Genomic DNA, 13,900 nt, shown 5'->3' on the forward strand with positions numbered 1-13,900 from the left:
AAATCAGAAACTGACATTTTGTTAAACAGTCAAACCAATTTTGAGGATTTCAATAACTCAGTCCTGGGTTAGGGGTTGTTATAAAATTGGATGGGTGGGGTTCTGTGGCCTGCCTTGTGCAGGAGGTCAGACTAGATGATCATATTGGTCCCTTCTGACCTATGAGTCTATGAGTCCTAGAAAACTATCCCAGAATCTCTTATTTCAAGATCGAGGTATTGAAATGGATACACACCCTCTCATGTGCTCTTGCTGTATGTCTTAGAGGGCTACTAAACATAGTGTTACATTAAACTAAGCAGAATTCTAGAAAAGATGCCCCTGAATTCAAAGCAGAGACACTCCAGCAACTGTATCTGTGCATTTCAGTGCCATATTCTTACATATTGCTGCTAGTTTGCTGAAAATTGTTGTCAAGATTGACACAATAAGCTATTGAAATACCAATTCAGAATCATATTGCACTAGTAGGTATTTAAAACTGTCAAGTCTCCAAGATTAAATTAGAATCAGGGACTTTAACACGTAAGTTAAGAAATGATTCATTGGTGGCGGGGGGAGGAGGGGAGAGAGGAGAGTGTATTAGATTTGGACATATTCAACAGCAAGGGACTATTACTAAGCAACCATTTTGAAACTCCCTAAAAGCCTGCATCTGTCTGATTTCCCTTCACTCCAGATTTCCTTTTACAAACAAAATCTGAAGCTCACTCTCTCTGGCTTGTTACAAACGTATTCAAGAAACTCACATGCATAGCCACACCTCACATTAAATCACAACTGTAACAAGTTTGTTTAGCAAACAGACATCTTTTCAAAGCAGGCATACATATAACAAGCTACCCCAATACATTAGAGTCCCAGGATGCCTCAGTGAATATTACCAGACACTGTTGAAAAAGAGAAGACAACTTAAAGTTGAGAGTAAATCAGCTATTCTGATCTAAACACATAGTATGGAGGATACAACCCTAGCACCTGAAAGCCATGCAGAGCACTTTTATTTAGCCATATAACAAAAACAAAGGGAATTTGATTCAAACACACTGTACTGTTACTCCTTACAGAATGTCACTTAAGATTTCCCAATGGCTTAAAACCTTAATACTATAAGTAATTTGGTGTAAGAGGTGTAACTTTTTCCACAAATCCTTTTAATCCATTAGGTAACAGGACAGAAAACTGCCAGAATTTACAACAGGAAGTGTAATATTCCAGAGATGCCACATACATTTGATTAAACAGTTTCTTTAATTTTATGGACTTGCTTTGCCTCTGGATACACGTACACAACATCTATCGACTTTAAAAGAGAAAGCAAAAAAGACAGGAACACAAATAACGTCAGTTTTAAATGGCAAAGTGAAAGAAAACCTGAACCCTCCAAAACAATATGATCACCATAACACGCGTGTCTTACCACACTCACACATCCCCTCCCAAAAACTCACTGGCAAATAGTTTCAGTCTCTGAAAGGGTGAGTTAAATCTAAGTGAATTTTATTGTATTCAAAACAGTAAATCTGCTGCAGAAAGAAAAAAATAAAGACCCACTGCAGTGAAACAAGTTTTATAATTTATTAAAAAGTTAATTATCTTTTTTCTCAAACAGTATTAGGCAGTGAGGAGAAGGAAAACGAGAAGAAAGCTGTTAAACCAAGCGCTAGTCAGCATAAAAGTCTATTCTCCTGAAGAATTTGAAGTTATCCATCTCACTTAATGTCCCTTGAATGTAGCATTCAGCACCACCAGCCTACTGCCCTTTACAGTCTCAGGATGACTCCTCACACAGCCAATGCCCATGCAAGATGTTAATGAGAAAAAACTTACGTTAAATAGTTTTTGGGGGGAAGTTTAGATTTTAGGCAAGAACTGTTTTTAACCATGGCAAGAACATGCCCCCTTGCCTCACAGCAGTGCCAAGGTTACTGGAGTTGAGTTCTCTATTCAAGTTATTTCCTTGTGGGAAAAGATTGACAAAAGGTATTCTGAGTGGACAAAGGAAAGAAGGGGGTCACAAGGCAGCATAAATCAAGCAGATTATTTTACCAACACAGATTCAAGGAGTGCTTATGTTATTACTCCTTTTCTTTGGAGTCTTAGTTTAATCATCCATTTCTTAGGACTCATCTGTTGGGAAAAGGACAGATGCTCCTATCTGCTCCAACCCTAAAATAAAGAATTATAAGGAATTTCAAAGCTTCCGTGTCACCTTAGACTTGGGCCAACTGGGATTCAGACACATTTGGGTTGGTCTCCACAGGCTAACATATCCATCTGAGAACAGACTTCACAGCTCAAACATTCTTCCACCTACCAGTCCAAAGGAGTTGCAAGACTAAAGCTGAAATTAGACCGTCTGCTTGTTGATTAATCCTGTTCTCTCTCTTTGGAAAGTCACATATCCTTCTCCTCTTCATCCACTTCAGTGCTCCAAAAGGCTAATAGGTGGACAGAGTAAGCCATTACCTGAGATAGACAGCATGGAGAGAGAGGGCTTTTCTATTCCCTTCCTACTGTCAACCTGCAGTCCCTCCTCTTTGGAAATAAAGATATTGCAATAAATTTCAGTGACAGCTATCTATATGTCACGATGGGACCACTTATGACATTGCAACAGTGAGATCATCTCATGAAACCTGAGGCCTCAGATCCCTGCATCGACATAGAGACCCAGGCCTGGTCTACACTACACGTTTAAACCGATTTTAGTAGCGTTAAACCGATTTAACCCTGCACCCATCCACACAACGAGTCCCTCTATATCAATATAAAGGACTCTTAAAACCGGTTTCTGTACTCCTCCCTGACGAGAGGAGTAGCGCTGAAATCGGTATTACCATATCGGATTATGGTTAGTGTGGCCGCAAATCGATGGTATTGGCCTCCGGGCGGTATCCCACAGTGCACCACTGTGACCACTCTGGAAAGCAATCTGAACTCAGATGCACTGGCCAGGTAGACAGGAAAAGCCCCGCAAACTTTTGAATTTCATTTCCTGTTTGCCCAGCGTGGAGCTCTGATCAGCATGGGTGGCCATGCAGTCCCAAATCCAAGAAGAGTTCCAGCATGGACCACACAGGAGATACTGGATCCGATCGCCGTATGGGGAGACAAATCTGTTCTATTAGAGCTCCGTTACAGAAGATGAAATGCCAAAGCATTTGAAAAACATCTCCAGGCTATGATACAAAGTCCACGGCACAGTGCTGTGAGACAAGCGTAACAGAAAGCCAAAGAATCAAATGGACACTCATGGAGGGAGGGAGGGGTACTGAGGACTCCAGCTATCCCACAGTCCCCGCAGTTTCCGAAAAATATTTGCATTCTTGGCTGAGCTCCCAATGCCTCTAGGGTTAAACACATTGTCCAGGGTGGTTCAGGGTATATCTCGTCAATTTACCCCCTCTCCCCCCGGGGAAAGAAAAGGGAAAAAAATCGTTTGACTTTTTTCAATGTCACCGTACGTCTACTGCATGCTGCTGGTAGACGCGGTGCCGCGGCACTGAACAGCAGCATCCTCTCCCCTCCCCTCCCCTCTCCTCCCCGGTGGCAGACAGTACAGTGCAGAAGGACTGGTAGCCGTCCTTATCATCCTGTGAGTGCTCCTAGCTAGCCTCAGGTGAGGTCAGCTGGGGGTGCCTGGGTAAAAATAGGAATGACTCCTAGCAGATGGTACAGAACAGCTGGTAACCGTCCTCATCATAGCAACTGGGGGCTGAGCTCCATCAGCCCCCCTCCCCCCTTCATGTCTAAGAAAAGATTCTGTACTGCCTGGACTATCATAGCAGCGGGATGCTGGGCTCCTCTCCCCCCCACCGTTTAATGTCCTGCCTGGACTACCATAGCAGCTGGAGGCTGCCTCCCCCTCATTTTATATCATTAAAAAGTCAGTGTTTCTTAATCCTGCATTCTTTATTACTTCAAACAAATGGGGGGACACTGCCACGGTAGCCCAGGAGGGTTGAGGGAAGCAATGGGTGGGGTTGTTGCAGGGGCACCCCCTAGAATGGCATGCAGCTCATCATTTCTGCGGGATCTGACACGCAGCGGCTGTGCTCTCTGATACACTGGCCCCATATTCTAGGCAGGACTGACTATTTTTAGACACAATATAAAGGAGGGAATGACCTGGGGGGTCATTCCCATTTTTGTCTTTGCACCCCCGGCTGACCTCAGTGAAGGTCAGCCAGGAGCATCCATGACAGCAGCAGACAGTACAGAACGACTGATAACCGTCATCTCATCGCCAATTTACAATGGCACAGCAGATGGTACAGAACGACTGATAACCGTCATCTCATCGCCAATTTACAATGGCACAGCAGACGGTACAGAACGACTGATAACCGTCATCTCATCCCCAAGTTACAATGGCACAGCAGATGGTACAGAACGACTGGTAACCATCTCTGCTACCTTGAAATGGCAAATGAATGCTGCTGTGTAGCGCTGCAGTACCGCTCTGTCAGCAGCATCCAGTACACATACGGTGACAGTGACAAAAGGCAAAACGAGCTCCATGGTTGCCATGCTATGGCGTCTGCCAGGGCAATCCAGGGAGAAAGGGCGTGAAATGATTGTCTGCCGTTGCTTTCACGGAGGAAGGACTGAGTGACAACATTTACCCAGAATCACCCGCAGCACTGTTTTTGCACCATCATGCATTGGGATCTCAACCCAGAATTCCAATGGGCAGGGGAGACTGCGGGAACTATGGGATAGCTACCCACAGTGCGATGCTCTGGAAATCGACGCTACCCTCGGTACATGGACGCACACCACCCAATTATTGTGCTTTGTGTGGCCGCGTGCACTCGACTTCATACAATCTGTTTTACAAAATCGGTTTATGTAAAATCAGAACAACCCTGTAGTGCAGACATACCCCCAGTGAGTTCAACTGAATTCCACATGAGCACAGGTCTACATGGATCAGAATGTGCTATCAGGGTCTAAAATGTGCATTATTTGGATTAAAGGCGAGGACATCATCCATTCTAAAGTTTAAAATAGTTTCAGATATTACACCTACCGCAAAGTCTTCAGGCCAATTGTGAGCTTTTCACACTGAATACGAACAAGTGTCCCTCTCCTCTGTTGTGGCTGTGCTTAAGACCCAGACAACCAACAGGAAACTGACCAATTGCCTGCACCAGGGGAAAACACTGAAGCCAATCACATACAAACTGAAAAAAAAAAAGAATTCCAGGCCTCTCTCCAATCTCTTTTAGATGCAGTAATTTTGGCTCCTCCTTTTAACAAGTGTAGAGAGACTTTTCAGACTGATGTAGAATTTTTAGACTGGCTCTGTCTCCTAAAAACCTCAGGAGTTATTTCATAATATTGGCTTTTATTTCTGGCTCTGAGATACCTCAATATCTGAATAAAAACACCATAGACTAACTTGGACGAAGTGCACTATTTCATGCTTTATCTGCACATACTGAAAAATGTAGGTGTTTTAGTCTAATTATTAAATATTTAATATGGCATGACAGAGATGAGAAGGTGAATGAGGAATAATGGGTAGTTCTCATTTGCCCAAATGGCAGACATGACTCTGGTTGGGCACATTCTGCCAGAAGGAATGAGACCTTTCCATTCTCTCAATAAGGCCTAAGGAAACTGAGGTCTGGTGCCATGATACGATGGCCACAGGCATTTCTCATTTGCCCACAACAGATAGGGTGCCACAGATGAGACCTGATCAAGCACCCAGACGGCGCCGTCTCCAGTGCCCAGGTCTGCAGCATGGCTCTGCTGAAGCACTCTCACCAGGTTTAAAGGCATTCAGGGTGGGCTTTGCCATTCTGTGCTGGTCTGTATTTTGCTCTATATTTTCGAATTATATCATTCCACTCAGGTTTGTTATGCAATCTCAACGTGCCCATTTGAGAGTTAACTGTGTTCACACAATTCATTTAGTGATACAAATTCTAGCCTATATTAAGTATCAGAGGGGTAGCCGTGTTAGTCTGGATCTGTAAAAGCAGTGCAGAACTCTTTGCCGCTTTTAGCCTATATTAGTTACCCCAAGTCTGTTCCCTTGGTACCATAATGATGGGGGCCTTTAACTGCACAGAGTTCAAAAGTCTAAACCCAGAAGAAATAAGTTTGGGGACAGAGAATAGAACAAACTGCCTCTCCTCAGCAGCAGAAAGGGGAGTGCAGGCATGTACACCACACAAAACAGAATATTGGTTTATCACCATTTAATACATTTTAAAAATTCCCCCAGTACCCTTCATATTATTTTTACAAAGTCTCCTTTCTGTCACCGCTGAACTGCCCATTACATTCTTTCAGCATGCATGTATTACAGAGGTAGTTTGCTTGAAACCCTGAATATTTGTTTCTACAGATGTTCTGAACAGGACATGTCCACAATGGCTCTCAGCTGTTTTAACACAACTACTGGCCCAGTTACTGACATGTAGCTCTGACAATAAGCATGCTGCTCAGAGAAATTACACACCAGCAGCATCTTATGCCACCTAAGTACAGTACAATACATTTGCACATTGAATAGAATGACGTTTGCCTTTTTTTAAAAAGTAATGAAAAATTTCACAGGAAAGGAACTGCCAGGATGATACCAACTGCTGTGATGAAATCCGACAAAAGCAAGGGAATGTTGTAGATTTCACCCTTAACTATACATCTCCCCCAATACCTCTGCACGCAATGGGGCATCTTCCACTCCTTCCTTAGAGCTCCCCATGGTGCTGAGTACTGGTGGAGATACAGTTCACTTAATCCCTAACTGAGAATTCCTTTGGCTTTTATTTTCTGTTGCAGCCTTGATGTTCTTTTAATGTATTTCCCCCCACTTGTGACTCTTTCAGTCATCCTGCAAGATACTTCAACTTTGAGCAACGAGACAAGTCCCATGGACACTGTAAATGAGGACTATTGTTAGAACTGGACTGGGATTTCTTTCTCAAGTCATTTAATAAGGTTTACCCCCAAAACTGTGCCAACTCCCACAAATGAGGTAAGTAGAGAGGATCCAACATTATACACAAACTACTAAACCATTTAGCCACCACCTAACTGAACATACCAGCTAACACTAAATTTTAAATACTTCAATGAAAAATAAAGCAAAATAGATGTGGCTGCCCAGAGATTCTAGATCCAGCCTTATGATTGATAGACAATGGTCATACTGACTCAAGTTGCTAAGGCTAGTGTGGAAAAAGGCCCCTAAGGTTATTTAGATTCCTCTGCAATTCTAAATAATTCATTCTAATTTTAGACAGAAGCTTTGTAAAGTATTCTTTTAGCACCATCATTTATATGGGCTTGAATTTCCAAATGCTGATTTTTACTCTTATTCAGGAAGATTTCAGCCATATTCTGGATACTGCTTTGTGAATAGCCAGTTTAATGCTCCCTTGTTTTAAGCTGACTAGATTTTAAGGTTTGCACTGGTGTAGCCAGATTGGTCCCAGGATATGAAAGACACAAGGTGAGTGAGGTAGCATTTTTTATGGAACCAACTTCTGTTGGTGGAGACGACAAGCTTTCATACTTCACAGAGCTCCTCAGCCCCTAAGGTCTGGAAGCCGTGGCACTATATGAACAGTCATTGGAGGGCTGGACGCAGGAGAAACAAGAGCCCTTCTGAAGATAGCAGGTGTAAAGGAAAATTAAGTGGAAATGAAAGTAGGCTGTGAAGTCAGGGTACAGGATTGGCTGCCATCAAATGCAGAAGACAAACAGATGACAGGATGCCCAAGAAAATAATGCAAACTCAACCCAGGTCAGTCAGAGCTAGAGGCCGATCACCAACTAGATGTTGGGAAACTGTACATGGGGGCACGACCAGGCTGGGCTCAGCGGAGGACAAACCATGGACAGGACAGAATGGCACTGTTATACTGCTCCCCAGGTCTGTAAAGATGCTTTGGGATGAGAAGTAGTAGGAGGCACAGGACCAAGAGTGCCTTCAAAGAGTTATTTACTACATAAGGAAGACACTAAGACTGCAGCAAAGTTTCTTACTGAACCTTCCAGCATCACAACATCCACTCCCAGTCTTTATTCAGGCCTAATTTAATGGTGTCCATTTTGCAAATTAATTCCAATTCAGCAGTCTCTCGATGGAGTCTGGTTTTGAAGTTCTTTGGTTGGGTCATTACACAAAGTAAAACTATTTCCTCATGTTTATTCCCCCCCACCCCCCAACACTGTTCCTCACACCTTCTTGTCAACTGCTGCAAATGGACCATTTTCATTACCACTAGAAAAAGTCTCTCCTCTGCTGGTAATGGCTCACCTTAACTGATCACTCTCGTTAGTGTGTGTATACTAACACCCATTGTTTCATGTTCTCTGTGTGTGTGTATATATATCTTCCTACTGTATTTTCCACTGCATGCATCCAATGAAGTGGGCTGTAGCCCATAAAAGCTTATGCTCAAATAAATTTGTTAGTCTCCAAGGTGTCACAAGTACTCCTGTTCTTTTTACAGTTACAACTGTAAGCAGCCCTCCCTCCTCCTCTCAATAACCTCATATGTATCCACATCACACTAAAGATCCCAAGCTTACAAAAACACACAAAACTTTACTAATGTAAGTAGTCTCATTAAAGTTAATAGACCTGCTTATGTGAGTAAAGTGGGACACAGGACTGGAGTCTAGACATACACAACATGATAATGTCGATACAACCTGTATTCCCTGCCTCATTAACAGAGAAAAGTACTGTATTTGTCAAAGTCAAATCCACTGCACTTATAACACAGCAGTGTTTGAAGACCCCATTTCCAAGAAGAGTGTTAAAACGCATTTCCCACCTCATGCATCCACCACACAAGGAACACCTTTGGGTATGTTCTATTAAGTTTGGAATGCAGGGGGTGGAGGGGACACATTAGTATTGCCCTGGGTTATTTTTAAATAACTAGAAAGCACCAGAACTACCACAAGGTACACAGCTCTGTTTTAGGTTAGCTAACATCATTTTTATTAATCTCCACAGCATAAGAAAAAGAAACATTCCAATTCCACGTCCCTAAAGATTTTCTACCTTCTGTGCAAGAGATGGAAGAGAGGCTGGAAGATCTGCTGTCTCAGTGGGCCACCAGCATCTCTCCGGAAATGAAGTTTTTGTTGCTCCTGGCCCAGACTCACTGAGAGTTGAAACCTTACTCTCCTGCTTCCACTGTGTCAAAAGTAAGAAGGTGGGGCAGGAGTTCAATTACACCAGACACTCAGGGAGAGAAAGGAGAGAGAAGTCCAGGCCAGCAGCAGTAAAAACAGCTTTCCTGTAGAGACATCACTGCTCCGGAAATACTGTTGTCACTGTAAAAATATGGCAGTCCACCCCAATAGCACTGGAGCACGCTGCACAAGTTTGGATGAATTGAGAACACTACTACTGCATGCTGTCTGATTCCACAGCAATACCTTGGCAAGCTGCAAATGCAAGACTCAGATTCTTACATTAGACTGATTTAGGAACTGAAATATTTCAGACTCTGCACATTGTACAAGTGCTTTAAGTTGCCATTTTAAAAATGTATATATTTTCCCTTAAGGAACATGATTATTTTGAAAACACTACTCAGAACAGCTTTAAATGGCACCTTACAACTCCTAAAGTAGAACAGAACTTTTTAAACAGATGTCTTTTTTTATTAATACATGAAAGAGTCCATCCTCTGCCAGGCTGTTGGAAGCATGAACTTTTAAAAACAAAAAAGACATTTTGACAGTGGTTACAATTTAAACATTTCTCTTCATCCAGTGGCAGTGATCCCCATGGCTCAGGCTGGCCAAGGTTCATCTAACTTCAGTCAGGATGCAACACAACAGGGTTCTTCCCACCAGCCTGGGAGCAGAGGGGCTATTTGCTAGACAAAGGTTTGCATTTTTCCCAAACTGGGCTTCTAAAAAGAAACAGGTTCAAAGTCTTAACCTAGCCTGCCATGCTGGAAACGTCCACCTAACCCAATAAACAAATGAGAGGAAAAACAAAAGGAACAGTAAACAATTAGAAGGGTAGAGTTTATTTTAAAAAACTTCAGTTTTTTAAACTACAAAGCAGATTAAAGAAATCGAGAGACTGCATCCAGAAAATACACTTCCTTAACCCTGAGCATTTTCTAAATAGCTCATCTCCAGCACCATGTCTCCTCTCCAGCAGAAAACATTGGCTTAGATACAAAAAGGCAGACAAGACACTTCGAAGAGCACCTAAATTTAATTCATTCTGTTAATCATGTATCCTCCTGCCGCTCCTAAGAGCATTTAAGTGGAGACATGAAGAGCCACAGCTCTTTTGTTTGAGTAGCCTAGAGCCTAACAAAAAAAACAGTTGTTCCAAGTCAAATATCAGAATTCACAGATACCATTTAGACAGCTAAACAGGAAGTCAGACCATACTAGGTAAAGGCAAACCACAGTACCACAAAGATGGATGCTCCCTGTCAGCTGCATGTCACATTCAGTTTCACACAACCATGTGATCAGGAAAGCAGAGAGGCAGAGGTTCCAGTTGGTTTTGAAGGCTTGTCAGAAACCAGATCATCAGTCCAAAGAGATCTTCTGCACACCTAGGGCCTTCATTTTCTGCTACCTTTCAGCCAGCCAGGAGACCAAGGAATGCAATCAACCCCAAACACGTGAGCTGTTCTGGACAGGATCTCAACTGTGCTAGGTGAACCACATTTACACACATTGTCACTACAGTTTTGACAAGAGAGTGGATAGGGCCCAAGCACCTTTGTTCCTATGGTATGTGCAGCATCCACCACCTGGCTAAAGTAGTCTATCAATCAACATCAAAACCTACAGGAAGATGCTTGATGACAGAGGACACTGTCCATTTAAAACAAAACATGCTAGTGACATGTGCAGAACATAGAAGGCAGAACTGTCTTGGATAAATAGGGTTTCCAGGGAAGGGGAGCCTCCCCAACGCACCTAGACTGATAGAGAGCTTGGTCAGTGCTTTACTCCGGGCACACTTAGAGGATAGAATAGACTCATCTGCCTGCAATCAGCCAGGCATGATCCTTACAAATCACTGTCCTCTCTAAATGCCTGTTTGTTGCAGCCACCCTCTAGAACTGCTGGAAAATAAGAGCCAACCTCCCACATCATCTTCAGCTAGGGCACAGGCCCCCACCCACCCGCACTCCTCCCCCCCAGCCTGTCGGTATCCAAGCGAGGCTCTAAAAATGCCCTTTTGGGGGGGTGCTAAGCAGGCAGATGCGGATCATTAAGCCAGCACCGGTACGACGCCTCTTTCTCCCGTTTTCTTCTGCACTCCCCCTCCCCACAACCCCAGGCCCGCCACTGCTCACCCCCCGGCCGAGACCGGCTGCACGGGAGGGGCCGAGGCGAGGAGCCGCCCCACTGCCCCGGGACGGGAATTCCCTGGGGAGGGGGAAGCGGCCCAGGGCTCCCTGAGACCGCGGCTGAGACGGCCCCTGACGCCAGGAGCCCAGCGCACCCCGGCCCGAGGGCTCGGCCCCTGCTGCTCCCCCGCCCCCAGGGCCGATGCCGCGGGCAGAGCGAGACCGGACCCCCCGCCCGGCTCCAGGCCGCAGCACGGACAGGGGGAGGGGCCCCTGCCTGCCCGGGGGGGTCCCGCCCGAGCCCCCCCAGGGAGCCCGCCCCGCGTCGGCCCCTCCCCCCGCTCACCTCGGCCGGCGGCCGCGGCCCCGCTCGCTCCCCTCAGGCCGGGCGGGCGGGCGGAGCGGACGCTGCGCCGCAGACACCAGCGGCAGCCGGCACCACCGCAAACAATGATGCTGATTGGGCCGCGGCTTCGCCGCACCGGCTCCGCCTCCCGACCTGAGCAACGACGCTCATTGGGCGAGAAAACTGACTGACGGAAACATAGACCAGTCGAAGCAGAGGCTACACCTCGACACCCGTCCTGTAGCTCCCACTGGCTGATGGGGCCGTTGATTGGCGTAGGCCGCGACCACTGGGAGGCCGCAGAGGCGCCCCGTGGGGCGCCTTTAATGGGTCCCGTAGCCTGGACATCCGGGTACCTTGTCTCCCTATTATATGTCGGCGGGCAAAAAGCAAACGGCACTACTCGGGAGTTTTGGGCCACGGCGGCCACCGTACCTCGGGTTACCCCTAATTATCCGCCTCCCCTTAGTCCCTGTCCCGCACTGGACCTGGGGGGAGACACGGGGGTGGCACCCAGCTAAGGCCGCGTCCCCAGAGTGGGTGCTGGGCCCCCAGGCCACGTGGCCCAGGCCAGGCCGGGGGCTGCCGAGTCCGGCTGGGGGGTTCCTCACAGGCCACTATCGCCAGTTCCTGGCGACGGCAGGGCCCCGGGGCGGGGGGTCCGGCTGGCGCGGGTGAAAGGGGAGGGGTGTGGGTCAGGCTGGCACAGGTGATGGGGGAGGGGTGTGGGTCAGGCTGGCACAGGTGATGGGGGAGGGGTGCGGGGTCAGGCTGGCACAGGTGATGGGGGAGGGGTGTGGGGTTAGGCTGGCGTGGGTGAAGGGGAGGGGCGTGGGGTCAGGATGGCACAGGTGATGGGGAGGGGTGCAGGGTCAGGCTGAGAGTGACAGGGGAGGGATGTAGGTCAGGCTGGTGCGGGTGAAAGGGGAGGGGTGCGGGGTCAGGCTGGCACAGGTGATGGGGGAGGGGTGCGGGGTCAGGCTGGCACAGGTGATGGGGGAGGGGTGCGGGGTTAGGCTGGCATGGGTGAAAGGGGAGGGGCGTGGGTCAGGATGGCACAGGTGATGGGGAGGGGTGCAGGGTCAGGCTGAGAGTGACAGGGGAGGGATGTAGGTCAGGCTGGCGCGGGTGATGGGGGAGGGGTGCGGGGTCAGGCTGGCACAGGTGATGGGGGAGGGGCGTGGGGTCAGACTGGCACAGGTGATGGGGGAGGGGCGTGGGGTCAGGATGGCACAGGTGATGGGGAGGGGTGCAGGGTCAGGCTGAGAGTGACAGGGGAGGGAGGTAGGTCAGGCTGGTGCGGGTGAAAGGGGAGGGGTGCGGGGTCAGGCTGGCACAGGTGATGGGGGAGGGGTGCGGGGTCAGGCTGGCACAGGTGATGGGGGAGGGGCGTGGGGTCAGGCTGGCACGGGTGAAAGGGGAGGGGTGCGGGGTCAGGCTGGCACAGGTGATGGGGGAGGGGTGCGGGGTCAGGCTGGCACAGGTGATGGGGAGGGGTGTGGGGTTAGGCTGGCGTGGGTGAAGGGGAGGGGCGTGGGGTCAGGATGGCACAGGTGATGGGGAGGGGTGCAGGGTCAGGCTGAGAGTGACAGGGGAGGGATGTAGGTCAGGCTGGTGCGGGTGAAAGGGGAAGGGTGCGGGGTCAGGCTGGCGCAGGTGATGGGGGAGGGGTGCGGGGTTAGGCTGGCATGGGTGAAAGGGGAGGGGCGTGGGGTCAGGATGGCACAAGTGATGGGGGAGGTGTGCGGGGTCAGGCTGGCACAGGTGATGGGGGAGGGGTGCGGGGTTAGGCTGGCACAGGTGATGGGGGAGGGGTGTGGGGTTAGGCTGGCGTGGGTGAAGGGGAGGGGCGTGGGGTCAGGATGGCACAGGTGATGGGGAGGGGTGCAGGGTCAGGCTGAGAGTGACAGGGGAGGGATGTAGGTCAGGCTGGTGCGGGTGAAAGGGGAAGGGTGCGGGGTCAGGCTGGCGCAGGTGATGGGGAGGGGTGCGGGGTTAGGCTGGCATGGGTGAAACGGGAGGGGCGTGGGGTCAGGATGGCACAGGTGATGGGGAGGGTTGCAGGGTCAGGCTGAGAGTGACAGGGGAGGGAGGTAGGTCAGGCTGGTGCGGGTGAAAGGGGAGGGGTGCAGGGTCAGGCTGGCGCAGGTGATGGGGGAGGGGTGCGGGGTCAGGCTGGCGCAGGTGATGGGGAGGGGTGCGGGGTTAGGCTGGCATGGGTGAAAGGGGAGGGGCGTGG

General features: G+C 48.4%; 1 protein-coding gene across 1 annotated transcript in view; it reads right to left on the reverse strand.

Moving 5' to 3' along the window:
• GATAD2B (GATA zinc finger domain containing 2B) overlaps positions 1-11,745 on the reverse strand; it is a 79,857-nt gene extending 68,112 nt beyond the window's left edge. The window contains exon 1 of the mRNA XM_050930871.1: positions 11,662-11,745. The gene's annotated coding sequence lies outside the window, so the exon portion shown is untranslated. The remainder of the gene's footprint in view (positions 1-11,661) is intronic.
• Positions 11,746-13,900: the final 2,155 nt, after the last annotated feature.

The sequence above is a fragment of the Gopherus flavomarginatus genome, chromosome 20 (assembly GCF_025201925.1).
Source record: "Gopherus flavomarginatus isolate rGopFla2 chromosome 20, rGopFla2.mat.asm, whole genome shotgun sequence".
NCBI classification, from domain to species: Eukaryota; Metazoa; Chordata; order Testudines; family Testudinidae; genus Gopherus; species Gopherus flavomarginatus.